The sequence below is a fragment of the Sapajus apella genome, unplaced genomic scaffold (genome assembly GCF_009761245.1).
Source record: "Sapajus apella isolate SASKATOON/1434 unplaced genomic scaffold, GSC_monkey_1.0 scaffold1, whole genome shotgun sequence".
Classification (NCBI taxonomy): domain Eukaryota; kingdom Metazoa; phylum Chordata; class Mammalia; order Primates; family Cebidae; genus Sapajus; species Sapajus apella.
In genome coordinates, this window is record NW_022436941.1 from 10,403,394 (window position 1) to 10,416,471 (window position 13,078).

General features: G+C 35.7%; 1 pseudogene across 1 annotated transcript in view; it reads right to left on the reverse strand.

Annotated features, from left to right (window-relative positions):
* Positions 1–3,705: 3,705 nt before the first annotated feature.
* LOC116549070 overlaps positions 3,706–13,078 on the reverse strand; it is a 70,589-nt pseudogene continuing 61,216 nt past the window's right edge. Inside the window, exon 2 of the transcript XR_004267793.1 lies at positions 3,706–4,901. The product of XR_004267793.1 is annotated as a ribosome biogenesis protein BRX1 homolog pseudogene (transcript). The remainder of the gene's footprint in view (positions 4,902–13,078) is intronic.

Below are 13,078 nucleotides of genomic sequence, written 5' to 3' on the forward strand. Positions count from 1 at the left end.
TTTATCATCTATCTATCTATCTATCTATCTATCTATCTATCTATCTATCTATCTATCTAATGGAATACTATTCAGCCTTTAAAAAGAAGTAAATCTTCTTATTAGTGGAATTGTGGATGAACCTGGAGGACATAATATTAAGTGAAACAAGCCAAGCAAAGAACAACAAGTACTGCATAACCTCACTTATATGCGTAATCTAAAAAAAATCGATCTCATGGAAGTAGAGAGTAGAATGGTTTCTACTCTCTGTACTGCATGCAAATATCAAGATATCTGTAGCCACAGTTAACACCTCTGGGGTAGACAGGTCTACTAGATTCCTTAACTTTTGTGCAAAGGATTACAAATGTTTATTATTGTTTCTTACTGGCACTACCTAAGATATGCAAAGGTCTAACTTCTAATACATTCCTAAAGCCTAATGATTTAAAAACTGTGTTTGTGTTTTCTTAATCCTTCTAGTTCTTGGCTATGACTATGTTATACCCTCTTGCTTCTTGATGCCCCTACTCCCACTGGCCAACTCCAGGTAGGAAACTGGTGCAATCATCTTTCAGACAGTTGACAGCATCATGTTCTCTAATATAAGCTCTGTTATATATAAAGTCTGGTGCTAAATAGAACATTTTCCCCCTCAATCTTGCCTTATGTTTAAAATAATAATTGGTTCAAATAAAAACAGATTGGTCTATTTGGAGAAGTGAAAATACCTTAATGTTTATTAAAATTTATCTTGAAATATGAAGAAATTTTCTCTTCAGATTATATTGATACATAATTAAAAACCAAAAACAAAGTATCCCAACAAGAGAATAAAATACGAAAAGGAAAAAAGGTAGCAATAAAGAAAAACCGTGACTGCTTGGTATAATCTGCTTAATGATAACCCTGTTTTTGCTTATGTAGAGTAAATATTTCAACTTCTCAAAGTTTGAAGTCATCATGGAAGTCAAAAATTATATAATAATTTCCTAAAGTAAAAAACATACAATTTGGGTAGTATGCCATAATGTGATTTTTTATAATAGACTTTTATGTTGAGAGCTCCTGATCTTTAGCTCAGCCATCCACAATTATTGTGAAAATAATCACATGAGAAGGGAATGGGAAAGGAATTCTGTTCTAATTAAAGTATATAAATAGGACCAAAGAATCTATATCTGTTCAGTAAACATCTTGATGACAGTATGACTCAAGTTTTATTGCAAACATTTCTATCCAAAATATTTCCCACTCCTTTTATTTTTGTTTTCTTTCTTATAAAATTTTACTCTCACTTCATGCCACAGTTGTCTTTCAAGGATATAAAAGCATATTGCAGGGTAAAGATAGTTTTAAAAGGTTTGGACATGGAGCAAACTAGTCAGCTCTGCTGCTTAGCTCTCAGGTAAATTTAGGCCAGTTATTAATTTTTTGAACTTCAGATTTTTTTATCTAAAAATGGAATAATGTTACCTGCCTACTTCTCAGTAGTTTTGAGTCTCAATGAAATTATGTGAGTACAATCATACTAAAAAATGTATATATAATATTGTTATCAATTATTTATATTTTCATTGCTTAGAATATTCAACCTCAGCATGCAGAGGTTTATTAATAATTATTTCAAGTATTTTAATGAAGCCTATAGGTAGAACGACCATATAAATTATTGCCCAAATTATCTAATACTTATTCGATAGAGTAGGTTATATAGTCAACCATCTTAAAATCTGCTGGATGAGTTTTCGGCATATTGTTAGGCACAAATGAACTCTAGCAAGTATTTAAATACTTTAAAATTCTGTATTTTCCCAATTCCATGCACATAATTTAAATGGAAAATAACTGTTATTTTTTGGAGCAATTTAAGCCAAAATACCATTATTTTCTGATCTGTATTCACAAAGAGTGGTATTTGACCTTAATTTCAAGTTTAAAAATATATAAATTAAGTATATTTTTGACAACTTTTATTTCTTCAAAACTTTATGTAGTGGTAACAATTCTGTGTGGTAGGTATTTTGTTTCCATTTTTCAGATGGAGAAATTGAGTTCCAAGAGGTCATAGAAGGCTTTCTCTGTCAGTCATGAATAAGCTACCTTCTGGTGACTGTGTATTATAGTCATATTATACTCATTAAAGGGGTAATGGATAATAAAGTTTCTGTGAATTGAAAGCCAGTGTACTGAAATGCTACTTTATATCAACTACCAAATAATAGTATCCAGCATGAAGCAATTGCTCAACAACTGTCACTATCATTGCCATTGTTAACATTCCTCCCAGCTTTATTAAGATATAATTGACAAATACAAATTACATGTATTTGCAGGGTACAATGTGGTATTTTGACCTATGTGTACAATGGAAAGTTATTAAATCAAACAAAATAATATAGCTATTACTTGGCATACTTGTCTTTTTTCTGCAGTAAGAATATTTAATGTCTAACTCTCTTAGCAATTTCTGAGTATACAATACATTATATTAACAATAGTTGTCATGCTGGACAATAGATCTTCATAACTTATTTGTCCTGTCTGAGGCTGCATTTTTTGATCAGTAGTTCCCATTCCTCACCTTCCCCACCCACCAGAGTCTGGCAACCACCATTCTACTCTCTGCTTCTATGAGTTCAACTTTAGATTTCACATGCAAGTGAGATCATGTGATATTTGTCTTTCTGCGTCTGGTTTATTTCACTTAGCACAAAGTCCTCCAGTTTTATTCATGTTGCAAATGACAAGACTCACTTCTTTTTAAAGGCTTAGTAGTAGTACTCCAGTGTGTGTGTGTGTGTGTGTGTGTGTGTGTGTGTGTGTGTGTGTGTGCGTGTGTGTGTGCGTGTGTGTGTATCACATTTTCTCTTTATCCATATATCTGTTGGTGGAAATCTAGGTTGATTCCATATCTTGGCTATTGTAAATAATGTTTGCAATGAACCTGGGAGGGTAGATATCTCTTTGACATACTGATTTTATTTCTTTTTGATAAATCCCCAGTAGTGGGATTGCTGGATCATGTGGTTATTGCTGAATCATGTGCTGGTAGTTCTATTTTTAGTTTTTTGAAGAAGTTCTGTAGCATTTTCCAAAATGGCTGTACTAATTTACTTTCCCACCAACAGTATGTGAGTGTTATCTTTTCTACGCATCCTTTGCAATACTTGTTGTAGTCTAACTTTTTGATAACAGCCATCATACGAGATATGACGTGATATACCACAGTGGTTTTAGTTTGCACTTTCCTTATACTTGGCGATGTTCAACTTTTTTTTTTTTTTTTTTTTTATTGTACTTTAGGTTCTGGGGTACATGTGCAGATCATGCAGGATTATTGCATAGGTACATACATGGCATGGTGGTTTGCTCTCTCCATCCCCCTGTCACCTATATCTGGAGTTTCTCCTGGTTTCCAGATTCATCCATGTCCCTACAAAGGACAGTAACTCATTGTTTTTTATGGCTGCATAGTATTCCATGGTGTATATGTGCCACATTTTCCTTGTCCAGTCTATCATCAATGGCCATTTGGGTTGGTTTCAGGTCTTTGCTATTGTAAACAGTGCCACAATGAACACACGTGTGCATGTGTCTTTATAATAGAATGATTTATAATCTTTTGGGTATATACCCAGTAATGGGATTGCTGGGTCAAATGGAATTTCTACTTTTTTTTTTTTTTTTTTTGATTTTAAGATTTTAATTTTTCTTTCTTTTAAATGCCACACTAATTAGACATAAGTAATACTGGATAATAAAAGTATTTACACACTGAATACAAAATAAATATAAAATAACTGAAAACAAATCAAGTTTTCGTTGACTTATTTTGTTTTCCCTCTGTCCATCCTCTGTTTCATTTTTCTTTGCCTTTTGTAAATCCGTTTCTTTCGTGCTTTCAAATCAACTTTTGGCTCTGGCTTTACCCACTGTATTTCTATTGGTTTCTCCTCAGCTGGCGTAACAAAAACATCTGCAGTGGGATCGTGTGGAAGAAGAGTCTTCAGTTCTTTCTTTCTCAGTTTCTGCACATCTTTCACTTGCTGTTTCTCTTTGTATTTTGCAGCTGTGATGGATCTTATGACACGCCGATGCATGTTTGGTGACTGGTAGTGAGGGTTTTCATATAAAGTTGGTCCTCCAAAACTTCCTTGGAAAATCTTTATGAGATTTAAGACAAAACGAGGTCCTGTTTCTACAAGAGCAGCATCTTCTTCTATAATCTGAAAGTTCCGAAACCATATCCTATTATCCAAAATGGTGAAAGTAAACACATGGTCCACGAATGGTTGGCTTTTGGGATGATACCGTGGTGTACTAAAGATCTGAATTGTGAGTTCTTTTAACAAAGCATAATGTGGTAATTCATCGAAAGCCGGGTCAAAAGACAAAAGGGGCCGAGAGCCTTTCAAACAGTTTCCAGTCATCTTTAGTTCAGCAAGGGTATGAATATTTTGAACTAGGAATTTAGCAGATGGTCCATGAGGTGAATTTGAAAGCCACATATAGAGATCCTGTTTTTTCTTAGCTTCAAAATAGATGCATTTATTACAGTTTTTCATTTCACAAACCTCGTTAATCACAAATAGCTTATCCTTACGATCCATTTTAGTATCTGCTTTAGAATGAGGCATCAACCTTCTCAAGTCCTGCATTAAATGTCTTGTTCTGAAATTTATTCCTCTGGAAGAAAAGATGAGAATTCGTTCCTTATTTTTCCACTTGCCCTTGCAAACGGGGCCTGGGATCTGGTTTCTCTCTTCTTCCTCCACCTCCTCTGCAGTGGCGCGAGGCTTAGCTGGCGGTTTGGCATCTTTTTCGTTTCTTTTTGGCTTCTTCGCCTGAACTGCCAAGCCTCCACGCCGTTTCCTCTTGGTTGCTGCCCTCTTGTCTAGCCGCCTGCGCTCGAATTTCTACTTTTTTAAAATATATACCTGTTAGCCATTTGTATGTCTTCTTTTGAAAAATACTCCGTTTTGGTTCTTTTCACATTTTTAAAATTGAGTAATTTTTTGTCTTGCCGTTGAGTTGAGTTCTGTCCATTTTGTGTTGTTATAAAGGAATACCTGGGCCTGAGTAATTTATTAAAAAAAAGTTTATTTGGCTCATTATTCTGATGGCCAGAAAGTTCAAGACTGGGCATCTGCATCTAGTGTGGGTCTTTAGGCCACTTGCACTTACGGTGGGAGGGACAGGGGAATGATTGGGCAGAGGTGCAGGAGAGAGAGAAAGGGAGATGATTCCAGGATTTTTCTAACAACCAGATCTGCCAGGAGCTAAAAGAGTGAGAACTCGCTCACCCCCATGGGAGGGCATTAATCTGTTTATGAGAAATTCACCTCAGGATCCAAACACCTCCCATTAGGCCCCACTTCCAACATTGGAAATTAACATCAACATGAAGTTTGAAGGGGACAAACATCAAAGCCATAGCAAGTTTCTTATATATTTTGAACATTAACCCCTTATCAATGGTTAATATTTTCTCCTATTCTGTAGGTTTTCTCCCATTCTGTAGATTTTCTTTTCCCTCTATTGTTTTCTTTGCTGTGCAAAGGCTTTTGTAAGTTTATTGCAATCCCATTTGTCTATTTTTGCTTTTGTTGCTTATGCTTTTGGGATTATATTTAAAAAATCTTTGCTTAGACTAAATTTCAAAAAGTATTTCTTCCAATGTTTTCCTTGAGCAGTTTTACACGTTCGGGTTTGAAGTCTTTAATCCATTTTTGAGTTGGTTTTGTATATGGTGTGAAATAAGGGTCTAATTTCACTCTTCCGCACATGAATTTCCAATTTTCCCATCTCATTTATTGAAAAAACTGTCCTTTTCTCTGTTTGTGTTCTTGGCACATTTGTTAAATTGGCTGTAAATGCATGAGTTTATTTATGGGCTGTCTTTTCTGTTCCATTCATCTATATATCTGTTTTGTTTTTTTTGACAGTATCTTGTTTTGAATATTATAACTGGTAGAATATTTTGAGATCAGGTAGGGTAGTGTCTCCAACTTTGGATTTTTCGCTCTTTAAAAAAAATATATATATATATATGTATATATATATCTGGGGTTTTCTGTAGTTCTATAGGAATTTCAATCTTTTTCATATTTCTGTGAATGTAAAATTTTTAATAATCACAGACAAAATCATCAACAACACTGAGTAAAGATTCTATAAAGATATTTCATTATATAATACCAAGAATATTCAAGTGACTTTTTGGAAAGAATAAAGAGAGGCCAATCATAGTGGCAAATTAGAGTGCATTTATCATAAACTTAAGCAGCATATTAGAATAAAACAATCTGTAGTGTTCTTTTAAGAGACAACACTAAATTGCAGTACGATTAGTTAATCTTCGCACTTAACTTCATTGTATGAGAAGCAGGGGAAGGTCACTTAATTTATAAAAGTGATAAATTGCTTCAAACTTGAATCAATCAGTATGCACACATTTCAGAAAGAATGCAGCTCAAATATTCAATAGACTTAGAACCCTTTATAAAAACAAAGATACCCATTATCTTTAATTTAGTGAAACATCCAATATTTTCTGTTAAAGTCATATTTACTTCTCAAATAATTTTGGAAAGCAATTAGCTATTAAAATAATATACATGTCTTAGTATCCCATTGATGGTAACTGTAGCAAAGGACTGATTTGTTTGACCTCATAGGCAATTTGGATAGCTAAACATAAAGGTCAGAAATTTTTTAAAAACATTGGAAAAATAAGTTTTCTCCTTAAACAAAGTAAATGACAGTACACTTTCTTTGGAACTATGCCAAGTTTTCTTATCATGTTCACTAAAGAGGCTTTCCTGAGTTTCCAGTTGGTTGTTAAAATGAATTTTATTTGTTTCTATCTAGAGGAGTTGTGATACACCTGGGGCCATGTACCCAGCCATGCTGCCTGTTCTGCACACAGCTTGACTGGCAGCATAAAGACCTAGGCAAGCAGATGTGACCAGCAGCATGCTGAGACTGAGATGTAGAGAGTAGGAAGGGAGATAAGGGATCAGCCATGTGCAAATTTTTCCTGTAGCACTTTGAAGTCTTTGAGTTTGCTGTAGTTTTAAATTAGACTATATATTTAATTTGAGATAATTATTACATTTTTTTTTCATAGTGCTCTTGGTTGCTCCTTAGATAAAATGACTGTCCATATGGCATCAGCCTCACCAGAGTCCAGATGGCTTATTGCAGGGATTGGGAACCAAAAATGTTTTGCTTAAAGAGGCATTTAAATTTTTTTAAAATGGCACAGCCCTGGGAAAAATCTTGTTATGGAATCTCTCCGGCTTCCCTATTTGCTCCCCCTGTTCTCTGTAAATAGCTATTTCCTCAAGCATCCTCCACACCTACTCAGTTTGCAGCCTCTGTTTAGTCTTGTGTTATGCTATCAATAAATTTTTCCTAAGGTGTTTTTTACAGAGAGCTTATTAAGGTGATAACCTATACAGAAACTTCTTTGATTATTCCATCCACTGACAAAACCCTGTTGCTCAGGAGTCGCTAAGTAGGCTCAGGAGTAGCTAAGTAGGCTTCTGTCACCTGTGTCATTGGATCAGCTCAATTTACTTGGCATTTTGCTAGGTGACTCTGGTATCACTGCTATCTTCCTCTTGATCACAAACAGCAAGAGAGAAATTCTCCTGTTCTCTACTCATGGAAACAAAATAAATGAAAAATTGTATTTCTGATGAGTTTTTACAAGCCCACTAACTATCATAGTTTTGTGTAAGGAGGAAATCTGCCATCTACTTTGGCAATACCTTGCACCAACACACAACATTCCTTAGAACGATAGTCACTGCTCTAAGCAATCACCTAGGCTAAATTTGGAAATTCATTCATTTGTCTAGCTTTTCTGGGGTTGTTTTAACAACTGTGGTGCAGTAGAGCCAGTGATTTGGGGTTTCAACATAATTGTGCTCTGGGGAATTGCCTGGGGACCTGGACTATGTCAGATTTACGGGCTTGATCCAACTGGAATATGGAAAGCTTGTCTGAACTACAGTGCACACGTGCACACACACACACACACACACACACACACAAATGCCTGTGCCAGAGCATGTGTCTGTGCACGAGCCTGTGTCTGTGCACATGTAAGGCAATGGAGCTGGTTTATTATCACAACTAACACACTTGTTACTTTATCTTTTAAAACAGTTTTTTCTAGTCTAGAGTCTGCTGAAGAAAGCAGAACAATATAGCTCACATCCTACTCTATAAATATTAAGTCTATAAATTAGAGAATTAATTCAGGCTAAAGAAAAGAATCAGATTAAGTAAGGCAAATTGAAATTGTAAGTATTTTTAGAATTTTACATAATCATCATAGTAACTAAACTTTATTTAGTTTTATAATGTGCCAGGCACTGTGCTAAGTACAGACATCAAATATCTGATTTGTTGACTTCAGTAACTTTGTGAGGTAGATATTATTATTATCCTTATTTTTAAAATAAAGACATAAGCTTGGAGAGGCTAAGTCCTTTGCTGCAAATACAGAAAAAAAAAAAAGCAGCAGAGCTAGGATTGGAACACAGGTCTTCTGGACTCCAAAGTTAAGGCTTATTACAGATGCTAAACACTTTACCTCTCTGGCCCTACTTTGCATCGTTTCCCCCAATGAGTCTCTGTGTCCCAGCCACCCTGGCCTTTATTCAGTTTCTCATTCTCTTCACATGCCCTCACATTTATTCTCTCTATGTAATGTTCCTACACTTAGATGGCCCCCATTACAATAGTCTATAGTCATATACTTAACATGATTATTTGATTAATTTCTTTCTCCTTCACTAGGTAAGGTCAAGTACCATGTCTGCTTAGCTCACTATTATTTTAGAGGAGACACTGTGAAGTGGTATTCAAAAGCCTGGGTTCTGACTTCACTACGTTATATTACCATATGTGTTTTCTAACTTTTCTTCACCTCAGTTGTCTTATCTATAAAATGGGAATAGAAACAATATAGACTTCAGGAAATTATTGAGGTTTAAATGAGTAAACAAGCAATAAACTAAACTCATTCCTAGTACCAGTAGGGCATAATAAGAATAAGCTATTATTATTTTTATCTGTTCCTGACACCTGCCACAGTGCTAGCTAGGTGAAAGGCACTCAATAAGTGTTTTCTAAATATATGCATGCATGCAAGAATTAATGAAAAGTTAAATTTTTCTGGAGTTATCCCAATACCTACTTTGTTTGTATCACATCCAGCCTTGTGATTTCCTTCCAAAAATTAGCCAAAGATTAGTGCTACCTTGGTCCTTCATCAAGGAATGGACATTGTCTCTTTGGATACTCTTTTTTTAATTATTATTATACTTTACGTTCTGGGGTACATGTGTAGAATGTCCAGGTTTGTTACATAGGTATACATGTGCCATGGTGGTTTGCTGCATCCATTCTCCCGTCATCTACATTAGGTATGTCTTCTAATGTTAGCAATCTCCAATCCCCCCACCCCCTGCTAACCCCTCTCTAGCCCCCGCCACCCCTCGACAGGCCCCAGTGTGTGATGTTCCACTCCCTATTTCCATGTGTTCTCATTGCTCAATACCCACTTATGAGTGAGCACATGCAATGTTTGGTTTTCTGTTCTTGTGTCAGTTTGCTGAGAATGATGGTTTCCAGCTTCATCCATGTTGCACTTATTCTAAAATTGAACGTATAATTGGAAGTAAATTGCTCCTCAGCAAACGCAAAAGAATGGTAATCATAACAGATAGTCTCTGAGACCACAGTGCAATCAAATTAGAACTCAGGATTAAGAAACTCATTCAAAACCGCACAACTACATGGAACTGAACAACCTGCTCCTGAATCACTACTGGATAAATAATGAAATGAAGGCAGAAATAAAGATGTTATTTGAAACCAATGAGAAAAAAGACACAATGTACCAGAATCTCTGGGACACATTTAAAGCAGTGTCTAGAGGGAAATTTATAACACTAAATGCCCACATGAGAAGGGAGGAAAGATCTAAAATCTACACCCTAACGTCACGATTAAAAGAACTGGAGGAGCAAAATTAAACAAACTCAGAAACTAGCAGAAGACAAGAAATAACTAAGATCAGAGCAGAACTGAAGGAGACAGAGACACTAAAACCCTTCAAAAATCAATAAATCCAGAAGGTGGTTTTTTGAAAAGATCAACAAAATAGATAGACAACTAGCCAGACTAATACAAAAGAAGAGAGAGAAGAATAGAATAGATGAAATTAAAAATAAAGTAGATATCACCAATTCCACAGAAATACAAACTACCATCAGAGATTACTACAAACACTGCTATGCACATAAGCCAGTAAATCAGGAAGAAATGGATAAATTCCTGGACACTGACACCCTCCGAAGACTAAACCAGGAAGAAGTTGAATCCCTGAATAGACCAATAAGGTCTGAAGTTAAGGAAGCAGCTAATAACCTACCAACCAAAAAAAGTTCAGGACCAGATGGATTCACAGCCGAATTCTACCAGAGATACTAAGAAGAGCTGGTACCATTTTTTTCTGAAACTATTCCAAACAATACAAAAAGACGGAATCCTCCCTAACTCGTTTTATGACACTAACATCATCCTGATACCAAATTTCTGGCAGAGACACAACTAAAAAAGAAAATTTCAGGCCAATATCCATGATGAACATAGATGCAAAAGTCTTCAATAAAATACTGGCAAACCATCAAAAAGCTTATCCATCACGATCAAATAGACTTTATCCCGGGGATGCAAGGCTGGTTCAACATACATAAATGTATCAACATAATCCATCACAAAAACAGACCCAAAGACAGAAACCACTTGATTATCTCAATAGATGCAGAAAAGGCCTTCGACAAAATTCAACAGCCCATTTATGCTAAAAACTCTCAATAAACTAGATATCGATGGAACATATCTCAAAATAATAAGAGCTATTTACAACAAACCCACAGCCGGTATCATACTGAATGGGCAAAAACTGGAAGCATTCCCTTTGAAAACTCGTACAAGACAAGGATGCCCTCTCTCACCACTCCTATTCAACATAGTATTGGAAGTTCTGGCCAGGTCAATCAGGCACGAAAAAGTAATAGAGGGTATTCAGTTAGGAAAAGAGGAAGCCAAATTGTCTCTATTTGCAGATGACATGATTGTGTATCTAGAAGACCCCATCGTCTCAGCCCAAAATCTCCTTAAGATGATAAGCAACTTCAGCAAAGTCTCAGGATACAAAATCAATGTGGATACTCTTGAAAAAATTCTGGATTTGGAGTCCAGAGTCCAGGGGCCTGGTCTCAAAACTCATAAATGAAAGTTACTGTCAAATCAATTATGCAACAATGCATTCGTTTTCTAGCTCTGTTTGGCAATATAATATTCAAAAATTATTTTTTCTTCCAAGAAAGGGAGAATAAGAAAAACAATTAACTACATCTGGGCTCAGAACACCTCATGGGCATATTCAAAATTGCCTTACAGTTATGAAACCATAGTAATCCCTTCTTATAATCACACTGTACATATGAAGCTTTCAGATCTACAATAACATACTGTTAGGTACTTACTGTGTTTCAAGAACTTAACATACATAATCCTCAATCTTCAAACAAGAATGCAGAGTTGTTTTTTATTATTTCATTTTTATCAGGGAGAAAACTGAATTTCATAGAGATTAAGGAACTTAAGCAAATTCACACAGCAAGAGAAGTAAGGAGTGTGGTTTGAATATCACATTGCCTCATTTTATTCTTGTGCATTTTATTCCTTTTCAGTATTTTAAATTAGCACAAAATACCTTAAAAAGGAAAGATGACTGTTAAAAGGGTTACATTTTTAACATACTGAAGGCAATTAGTAAAGATGTTAAACAAAATTTTACCAGTAAGTGTGGTTTGCTTTCAAATGTCAAAGACAAAAATAATGTGAAAATATTTTTGGCATCTTTATTGGACATCATCATTGGGAACAAGCTAACGCAATGGTTTTAGTCATGCTCCCTCAGGAACACAGCTAAGAATTAGGGAGTAGATTAAATTTAGTGTGGAGCTACTGTATGCAGCTGTCTCTTATAAAACAGATGTTATATCCTGTCATTGTCATCATTTTTGCAGAAAAGTACATTTTCATTGGCTTTAAAGTGTGAAAAAGTAAAATATTTCCTATACAGGAACCCTGGAAGCCATCTGTCCAAGGGGGAAAGCCTATTCCCAAGCTGACTATGTAGCAGCACTAAAAGTATTTATTTATTCAAACTGAATCTTAAAGACCTATGATCAGTCTTTAAGTGGCCATATACACTCCAACAGGATTATAACTTGCTAGACAAGAATAAACTTCGCCAGCAGGAGAAGCAGAGAGGACAGATTTCAGGCAAGTGAGTTTTCCTTGTATTCCTCTAACTTGGAGCCAAATATGCATGGATGCTTAGAAATCCGCTGACCAAGTGGCCTTAACATTCCCCTTAGCTTGACTAAACTTTAAACAGATTTCTTCCTGACTATAAACTCCTGACCTCCATTTACTGAGAGCATTTAATTTAGGAAGTTTGCAATTGTAGATTATTTCTCTTTCCCTTTTGAGATGTACATCTCCCCAGCCTCTTGCCAGTTTTAAACCCAAGGAATGTCTTTTTTTAGGACCTGGGAGCCAACTCTTTGAAATGTAGTCATCAAGGATAATAGTGCCCCTCTCTCTCAGCTTCCAGGGGAGGGTAGGAGTCTAACTTGGATAAGCACAATTAGAAAACCCAGATGGCCTAATCACATGGACCAACCTCCCCCTCAACATCCAGTAGTACTTTTCCACTAGCTCACCCCAGTGCTTGAAAACTCTCCTGCATTTTTTCCCATTAGAAGTTGAATTCGATCTCTCACGCCTATTACAAGAGTATTGACTTTCACTGTAATAGTTTTGAATAAAGTCTTCCTTTCCTGTTTAACTCTGGTACAATTTCTCTTTGACACCCCAGAACAACTTCTTTCAGAAATATATTGCTGAATGGTCAATTTTCTAAAAGCTGTACCTTCCACCCAGTAATCAAATTGCTAAAATATTTGCAATACCAATTCTAGCCATTAGACCCCATTCT